General features: G+C 45.9%; 1 long non-coding RNA gene across 1 annotated transcript in view; it reads left to right on the top strand.

Annotated features, from left to right (window-relative positions):
- Positions 1-8,249, top strand: part of LOC136794007 (uncharacterized) — a 106,783-nt gene extending 98,534 nt beyond the window's left edge. The window contains exon 4 of the long non-coding RNA XR_010840154.1: positions 8,104-8,249. This is a non-coding gene — a long non-coding RNA (uncharacterized lncRNA). The remainder of the gene's footprint in view (positions 1-8,103) is intronic.
- Positions 8,250-9,440: the final 1,191 nt, after the last annotated feature.

The following is a 9,440-nucleotide window of genomic DNA, read 5'->3' on the forward strand; positions in this document are numbered from 1 at the left end:
TCATTACTTAGGTCATTTTAACTGTATGATTTGTATGTGTGATAAGAGAGTTTACAAAACAATTCACACCACTTGGAGTTTTCATGGGTAGCAGGAAGCTGTAAGTTCTGCTCTGGGAAAAAGTGCTTTCTTGGCTTCGCATTGAGTTTAGGAGTTAGAGTGGCCTCTCACACCTTTCAGGCTTTGAACCTGTTTGTGGGGCTCTGGGAAATGCAAAAGGGTGGAGGTAGCCGGCTACCTGTGGGACAGGGAAGCATCAGCCTCACCCTTCATTCTCAGCCTTCTCAGCCCCCTGCCCTGAGGCCCTTGGGCCTAGGACTGTGTGTGGTCAAGGAGGGTGGCTGGCAGCTGAGGTGACAGTCTGTGTGTGAGGGCAGCCAGCTGGTGGTGGGGGCATCAAGAGCTGCGTCCGGGAGACTGGCATCTACCGGGGCTGGCATGGTTGGCTCACTCCAGGCCTGGAAGGACACACCCTTTGGATCAAGTACGGGAAACTGGTGCCCAGAGTAAACACCAAGCCCAGCAAGGAGGCCCCCATGTCCCTTCCCAGGCCGACTCAGGGATTTGAGCAACTTCTCCCCCACCCGCTCACAGGCCGACAATGGAACTCACAGAATGGGGGCCTTCCTTCCTTCCTTGACCGCAGGCCTGTTGGTCAGCAATAGCCTCAGGGAATTGTAATCCTTCTGGAGAAAGAAATCACAGGCCAGGGCTGCAAACAGGCAGTTCAGTGAAAACCTATTCAATTCAAGGAGTGCCTGCAGAGCTCTGTATTTAGCTCTGCTGCAGAGAGGGAGGAGCCTGGCTGCTGCCCCAGACACCAACCCGCTTTGGGCCTTTCTTCTCTTCCATGGAGACTATTGCAAACCTTCTCCATTTGTAAAAATCGGTAGGAAAAAGACCAACAACCCAATAGAAAAATGGAAAGGATATTGTATTAAGATTCTCCAGAGAAACAGAACCAACAGGATGTACACAGATATATAGAAAGAGATTTATTCTGAGGAATTGGCTCATGTGATTATGGAGACTGAGCAGTTCCACGATCTGCTGTGTGCAAGCTGGAGGCCCAGGAAAGTCAGTGGTGTAATTTAGTACGAGTCTGAAGGCCTGAAAACCAAGGGAGCTGATGGTATAAATCTCAGTCCCAGAGCAGAAGAATATGAGATGAGATATCTCAAGTCAGGCAATAAGGCAAGAAAAAATGGATGAATTCTTCCTTTCTCCTGTTCTATTCTGGCCTTCAGTGGATTAGATGAGGCCCACCCGCATTGGGGAACATGATCTACTTTACTGAGTCCACAGATTCAAATGCTCACCTCATCCGGAAATATGCTCACAGACAGCCAGAAATGATGTTTAATCTGGGCACCTCATGGCCACTCAGGTTGACCCGTAAATCTTGAGAGGGCAATTCTGTCCCTACAGATGTTTCCTACTGTGAGCCAAGATGTACAAGAACTGGTTAAAGAAAGTATATTTCATAATGGGGTGGATTTTTTTGTGCTGATGTGGAACCATCTTCAAGATAAAATGTTAAGTGAAAAAATGTGGCTCAGAACAGGGCATGGAATATCTCTGAAAGGAGGTTCAAGAGACAGGTCCCTGGGGTTGCCTCCAGAAAGAAGTGCTGGAGGGCTGGGCTGCTGGGGTACAGCACAGACTTACATTTCACTGTATACTCTTGGATTTTTCAAAATCATGGCATGTGTTTCTTTTTTAATTTAAAAAATACTCATTTTTATTTTTTTAAAAGAAAACCTCCATTCTCTTCTACCCTTTTAATACTGCAAATACTCCCTCTCATGCTTAACCGATTATCTTGCCCTCCAGTAACAGAAATAAAAACCTCAGTGAGAACATCTTCAAACTCCTTCACATTTTCTATTCCTTTCCCAGTCCCTGGATGTCCTCCCCAGCCTCCCCCAATATCAAGCCTCTTTTTGCTGAACGCTCAGCCCCTCTCTCCCTCCCAAGTTTTTATCATTGATGTTTAAATTCACCAGAGTCCCCTAAATTTAAACCACTGCCAAGCAGTCACCCTTGCTTCTCTTTTTTTTTTTTTTTTTTTTTTCCGGTGTGCGGGCCTCTCACTGTTGTGGCCTCTCCCGTTGCGGAGCACAGGCTCCGGACGCGCAGGCTCAGCGGCCATGGCTCACGGGCCCAGCCGCTCAGCGGCATGCGGGATCCCCCCGGACCGGGGCACGAACCCGCGTCCCCCGCATCAGCAGGAGGACTCTCAACCACTGCGCCACCAGGGAAGCCCTCCCTTGCTTCTCTTTTCCCTTCTATGGTTAAACTTCTTGAGAGAGTTGTCTACACTGTTCCTTCCCCCGTGCTCACTCTGCAACCTGGCTTCTGCCTTCACCACCACCTCGGCCCCCCCGCCCCGCGAACTTGCCCCTTCAAAATCACATGACCGCCATGTTGCTAAAATCACTGGACATCTCTTCTTGGGCACCTACAGCTCTTCTTGAGCACACTCATCTATTCCTTCAGCTAGCTTTAGTTACCATGTCTGTATCTTTAGTCTAGACCCCTCAACTAATTAACTAACTAACTAAAGAACTAACTATATACTGGTCATCTACTTTGGGTGTCCCACAGGTACCTCAACCTCAGCATACTGAGACCTGTCTCCCCTCCAGCGTTCTCTCTCTCAGTGGATGGCTCTGTCATCCATCTGGTTGGCCAAACCCAAAACCTGAGTGTCATCCTGTCACCTTCCCCCTGCCCTGATTTCCCATAGCCAACCTTCCAGTTACCCTATGAATTTGCCCCCTCTGCTACTGTCCTAGTTCAGGCCATCATTTTCTCTATCATTACAACAGCTTCTCCTCAATCAATTCTCCACACTCCCTGCTGTAACCCTTTTAATGGGCAACCCCTACCCTCAGGATAAATTCCAAATTCCTTAACATGGTTACAAGACTTTTCAAGACCATTCACTATGCCTCATTCACCAACCACCCCCCTGCATTCTCAGATCCAGCCCTACTGAACTTCTTGCAGTTTTTTCATACCCTATTCTTGCTCACTCTGAGTCTTTTTAATATGTGGTTCCCTCTAACTGGAGGTCTCTTTTCTTCTTGTCTCCTTGATAACTTCTACTCATCCTTCAGGTCTCAGCTTAAAGCGTTCTACTTCCAGAAACTCTGTAATGTAATTGTTTCTTTAGTTCTGATTCCTCCACAATATTGAAATTTTTTAAAATAAATTTATTTTATTTTTATTTATTTTTGGCTGTGTTGGGTCTTTGCTTTCTCTAGTTGCAGTGAGTGGGGACTACTCTTCGTTGTGCGGGCTTCTCATTGCGGTGGCTTCTCTTGTTGTGGAGCACGGGCTCTAGGGGCACAGGCTTCAGCAGTTGTGGCTCGCAGGCTCTAGAGCGCAGGCTCAGTAGTTGTGGCGCACGGGCTTAGTTGCTCTGCAGCAGGTGGGATCTTCCCAGACCAGGGCTCAAACCCGTGTGCCCAGCATTGGCAGGCGGATTCTTAACCACTGCGCCACCAGGGAAGTCCAAGATTGAAATTTAAGATGGAGTTTATGCCCTCCTAGAACATCACTCTGCCCCCTGCCGCGGTCTTTGGCACATAGTACGTGCCAAATGATCATTGCACAAATTAATGAAGGCACCATCAACGCTCATCTCACAATGCATTTTAACAAAGAAGCGTAAATGGAGTCTGGCTGCTTTTGTGGAATCATTAGGGACAAATAGCTTAGCCAGAAGTACCCTACAGAGTTAAAATTACAATTCTGACTAATTTGTTAGAACTGTCCCTCTGGTGATATATTTTAGAATTTATAGAAATTTTGCAATAGTACATTACTTCATCTTCCTTTTTAAAACTGTGTGTGTGCGTGTGTGAGAGAGAGAGAGAGAGAGAGAACAACTTTGCCAAATTGGCCTTTGTAGTCTAGTGGTTTGAACCAGAAATCTGTGAAAAGATTGTTCTTTAGGAAATTGTCCAAAAATTATCCTGGAGGGAAGACTAAAGTAACTGTGTATTTTAAAATGTACTTTAGGGACTTCCCTGGTTGTGCAGTGGTTAAGAATCCGCCTGCCAATGCAGGGGACACAGGTCTGAGCCCTGGCCCGGGAAGATCCCTCATGCCACAGAGCCACTAAGCCCATGTGCCACAACTACTGAGCCTGTGCTCTAGAGCCTGCGAGCCACAACTACTGAGCCCATGTGCCACAACTACTGAAGCCCGTGCACCTAGAGCCCTTGCTCTGCAACAAGAGAAGCAACCGCAATGAGAAGCCTGTGCACGGCAACAAAGAGTAGCCCCTGCTCGCCGCAACTAGAGAAAGCCCGTGTGCAGCAACGAAGACCCAATGTGGCCAAAAATAAATAAATAAATTAATTAATTAAAATAAAATGTACTTTAGTGGCAGCTATAGACAAGTACAGTTTGTATTGTCTAAGAAATTGTAACATGTATATACCTGAAGTACATTGTTGAAATGAAGCTATGTATACATTCCAAGGCTCAGGGCTGACCAGTGTCAGAATGAAGAATGTCAGTTGTTGGCAGAAGAAAGTGTTTGGAAGCTAGAAAACATGGCTATTTTTCTCTAATTCTGAGACGCGGGGGATAAAATCAACGAGCATGTGAATCCAAGTAATCTTCAGACAGAATTTCTAGGAGTGCAGTCAGAGTGAAAGCAAAACTTTTAGAAACTAAAAGAATTAAACATCAATTCAAATAAGTAAATAAAGCAGGAAGAGAAATGGCATCTGTCTAGTTTTTCAAAGAAGAGACCTAAAGTCGTTAGTTCTTAGCAGATCTCATGGAATTCCCAGTAAGAGGAAGAGAAAGCAAGAAAACATAATGAATGCTCACAGTGAAGTATCAAAGCTGTTTTCTTTTCCTTAGATGCAGAGCTGTAAAGAAGTACCCTCAACCAAATCATGCTCTCCACCTCCAGCCTGGCCCCTCGCAGGATCTCTAGACCCGGAGCCGCATCCCTTCTCACCTTCTTACCCACGCAGAAGTGGGACTCCCTCCAGCCCCCCAAATTCTGGTCTGAATCTTGTCAATTCTTACCACTTAATAGCTCCAGGGTCTGTCCACAGACACTAGCCTGGTGCAACCCCTGCTCCGTCTTCCACCTGGCCTACAGGCAGGAAGGAGCCTCTGTGCTGTAGTGATCAAACAGTGGACTCAACAGATGGACTGACTGGGTCACAGCCTGGTTTCTGCACTTGCCAACCAACGTTGGTCCAGTTGCTCTGTGTCTCAACCTCCTCTTCTGTGAAAAGAGGGGACGATAGCCTCTAGGTCTGTATGAGGATTAGAAGAGATAATGTGTATAAAGTTCCTAGAACAATACTGGGTCCATGGGTTCATGTTTCCATAAACATTAACTACCATTACTCATTATTTCCTCGCTTCCTTTCTTGCCACCTTTGAATCCATTTTCCTGGAGTGATCATTTTCAAATAAACTCTGATCCTTCACCTTCCTGATGAGAACACTTGCACAAGTTCTCTGTGGCTTTGAGGAAAAGCCTGAATGCTTACAGGGGCTTCCGGGGGCCAGGCGTGGTCTGGACCCCATCTCCCTCTCCAGTCCCATCCTGCACCCTCTCCCCTGGTTCTCAGGGCTCCAGACACTCTGACCTTCTTTCGGTTCTTCAAACCCTCTGAGCTTCCTCTCACCTCAGGGGTTTTACACAAGCTACTTCCTCTGCCCGGAATGCCAACTCATCCTTCCCGTCTCGGCTGGAGCCTCATCACTTCCTCAGGGAGACCTTGCCCAGCCTCTCTAACTAGGTCAAACCTCTCCATGGAACCCTGTATTTCTCCTCCATGGCACTTCTCAGAGGCCTAATCTGACACGTTTTCGTGTGGTCATTAGATTACATCTCTCTCACTACTACAGTGGAAGCTCTATGAAGGCAGAGACCATGTCTGTTTTTTCATTTATTCCAACCCTCAAAGCCTAGCATGGTTCCTGAATATAACATGGAGGTGTTCAACTAACATCTTTGAAATAAGGAAGGAGGGAGGGAGGGAGAGGGAGGAAGGAAAGAAGAAGGCACACCTGGGTGACCTTGCCTGTGCTGGAGGCTGCACTGTCTTGAGAATTTGCACAAGGAACAATCTCATACCATAAGCCCTGTGAGCTTTTCCCACCTTCCACTGCCTTTGATTCATTGAGGTGGTTAATTCTCAATTCAATTCCAACATTTATTCTTCGGAAAAATAGCCCTTGCATTGGCATAACTGTGTGACCTCTGAATGCAATTTGTGACATATCTTTCCTAGTACAGACATTTGGTGGTCCCAAGAAAGGACAAGGTGATACATTGCAGAGGAAAAACTTCCACCTGACCAGATCCAAATGGGATTCCTTGTCTAGCTCATCGGCTGCTCCCTGGCATTTCTGTCCCCAATTGAGGGGCAATCTACATAAGGAGTTCCAGCACAAGCAAAGGCAATGGAAAGAAGAGAATGGGGGAGAGAAAGTCTTCCCTCAGCCACCATTTTAAACCTCCTAGAGAAAGCACTAGAGAATGCAAGTAGGCATAAACAAAAGGAACCCCTTCTCTGAACTAAAAGCAGAGGAGAGGGGTGTTCCTCCTGCTGCTGTGAGTGAACAAAGATGAACTCCAGAGACCAGAGGAGAAAGAAGGTCAAAGTTAAAAAGAATGTCTTGCCTTTAATCCACCCCCATTCTTGTATGAATGAGGCAACTGAGGGCCGGAGAAGTAAAGGGGCTTGCCTGAGGTCCCAAAGAGGCCTGGATTCTAGAGGGAGTTTGGAGAAGGTAACTGAGGTTGATTAAGTGACTAACACGTTGAGCTCCTACATACCTTGTAGGTGCTTTGCTCTGATTACATCCTTATATAACTGTATGAAGTCGTTCCATTAAGTCCATTTGATAGATGAAAATATTTAAAGCTCAGGAAGACCTGGCACAAAGATGAAAGCTGTTCCATAGAAACATTTTGAGACTGACATTACAAAGTACCCTTGATCCTGATTCTGCACCTGGGCCCCCTTATCTATAGGGTGACCACATTCTCTGGTTCACTTGAGTCAGTCTTGGTTTACACCTATTGTCCCAGTGTCGTTAGTAATAGCACCTCTTTTCTCTCTCAGAAGCGCCCCAGGTGGGATAATAAATTTACTGTATGCTCACCCTACTATCTACAAAATTGGGATATTAATATTACCTGCTCATGGGAATCAATGGGATTTTGCCCGTCAAATGCATGGCATCTGGCACATAGTGAGCACTCAGTGGATACCAGCTGTTATTGTTATTACTACTGAATATTATTAGGAAGCCATCTGAGGAGGGGGCAGCAGGAGTGAAGGCAAGCTTTCCCACTTGACATTCCCATCACAGGCTCTGTGAATGACGTTCCCATTCCCTGGAGTTGTGCGGTGCCAGCTTTAGTGGCTTCAAGCTGACCCCCCGCGGAAGCGCCAGCCATTCTAGACTAGAGGCCATGTGGAGGTATCAACTCTCCCTCTTCCACCTCTGCACCAATCAGATTCACTGTCTAGTCTTCTCAGGTCACATGGTTGAGACTGGAGTTAGTTTTTCTTTTACTCTAAAGTCTAGAGCCCATATTTCTTAAAGGGAAATTGTCAAGTGAAGAATCCTAGGGTGTCCCCTCCCTCAGCCCCAGCCCATGCTAATTAAGTGAGTGCCTTAAGGGACTTGCCTCCTGTTCAAGATTAAGAGGTGGGTGTGAATATTTTCCTCTGGCCCACTTAAATGTTCTGGATTATGGTAATAAAAATGCTAAACTCTATTGCCTATCCTTGGAGTGAAGGTAGCTGAAAACTCCTCATTCCCTGAAGAAGGTAATTGTTGATTCTGGTGCGTCTAAACAGGTGTTCTTTAGATTGCTTTTTCTAAGCCTTTTCACTGAAAAGATCAATTTAAATGTTGCTTTGAGCTAATCAGTGATTGCTTCTGTATTCATCCAAATTTATATGTTTGATTCTGTGTACTAGGTAAGATATTACCTTCAAAGTCTATAAACTTAAATAAGGTGGGTGATTTTTTTTAATTTTTATTTTTATTTTTTTTTTCCGGTACGCGGGCCTCTCACTGTTGTGGCCTCTCCCGTTGCAGAGCACAGGCTCCGGACGCGCAGGCTCAGCAGCCATGGCTCATGGGTCCAGCAGCTCCGCGGCATGTGGGATTCTCCCGGATCGGGGCATGAACCCGTGTCCCCTGCATCGGCAGGCGGACTCTCAACCACTGTGCCACCAGGGAGGCCCCAGGTGGGTGATTTTTACTTTAGCTCTTTTTCCTCTTCTGTCTTCCATATTTTGTGCAAAATATGCATATATTTCTTTTATTATTTAGAAACCTAGTTTAACCCTATATTTGAACTTCCAGAGACATCTTTAGCTGTCCTACCACACCAAGCATGGGTGTTCAATCGATATTTGTGGAAAAGATAAATTAATACCTTAACCTGGATTGCAAACAAATTGGATTTGTTGTCTCTAGGTGTTTGAATTCAGGAATTCTTTAAATATTGTCCAAAATTTCTTGGGTCTGCATCTGTGTTTATTCTGTTCTCTCTGCCTAGAATTTCCTCCATTTCACCTTTCTCTTTGGAAATCTCACTGTTCATTCAAGGTTCTCATTAAATGCCAATTGTTCCATGAAACCCAGCTTGCAATCTCCAAACAAATAGCATGGAGTCAGTCTCAGAACAGAAGAGCTGGAAAGGATCACGTCTGGGTTTCCAATCCCCATAGTACTCTGGGCCTCTGTGATCTTATCTAGTGGGGATTTCTACTCTGACTTCAGGTACCCATTTGGAGCATGCGAACTTCTTAAGATGAGACAGAGGGTATACTCTGCTGAATCGGCTATATAGACTTAAGAGAGTAATTACTTAATGAATTATGAGTTTACAGTTTTTATGCGGGCCTCTCACTGTTGTGGCCTCTCCCGTTGCGGAGCACAGGCTCCGGACGCGCAGGCCTAGCGGCCATGGCTCACGGGCTTAGTTGCTCCGGGGCATGTGGGATCTTCCCGGACCAGGGCACGAACCCGTGTCTCCTGCATTGGCAGGCGGATTCTCAACCACTGCACCACCAGGGAAGCCCGAGTTTACAGTTTTAAAAAGTGACTTTATAAAAGTAGGGTGTACCTGAACATAGAAATGATTAATGTGGCTTTTCAATCAAGTTCTCAAAACGTGAAGCTCTGGAACTTAGAAGTCATCTATTTGGACTCTCCTTCACATGTGAAGAACCTCTGGTTCAAAGAGTCCTGGGTCTTGCTAAAGGTCACCTGGCTGGGGAAGACCAGAGTTCAGCCAGCAGATCTCCCGAGTGCTCTTCCAGACATTTCTTCAAGCATAATTTAACATGTATCAGTTTATCCTTGAGTGTAAAGTACACTTCATGATTGAATATGGTAACTGGCTAACTATTCACAGTTCCTGCACT

Source organism: Kogia breviceps, chromosome 4 (genome assembly GCF_026419965.1).
Source record: "Kogia breviceps isolate mKogBre1 chromosome 4, mKogBre1 haplotype 1, whole genome shotgun sequence".
Classification (NCBI taxonomy): domain Eukaryota; kingdom Metazoa; phylum Chordata; class Mammalia; order Artiodactyla; family Physeteridae; genus Kogia; species Kogia breviceps.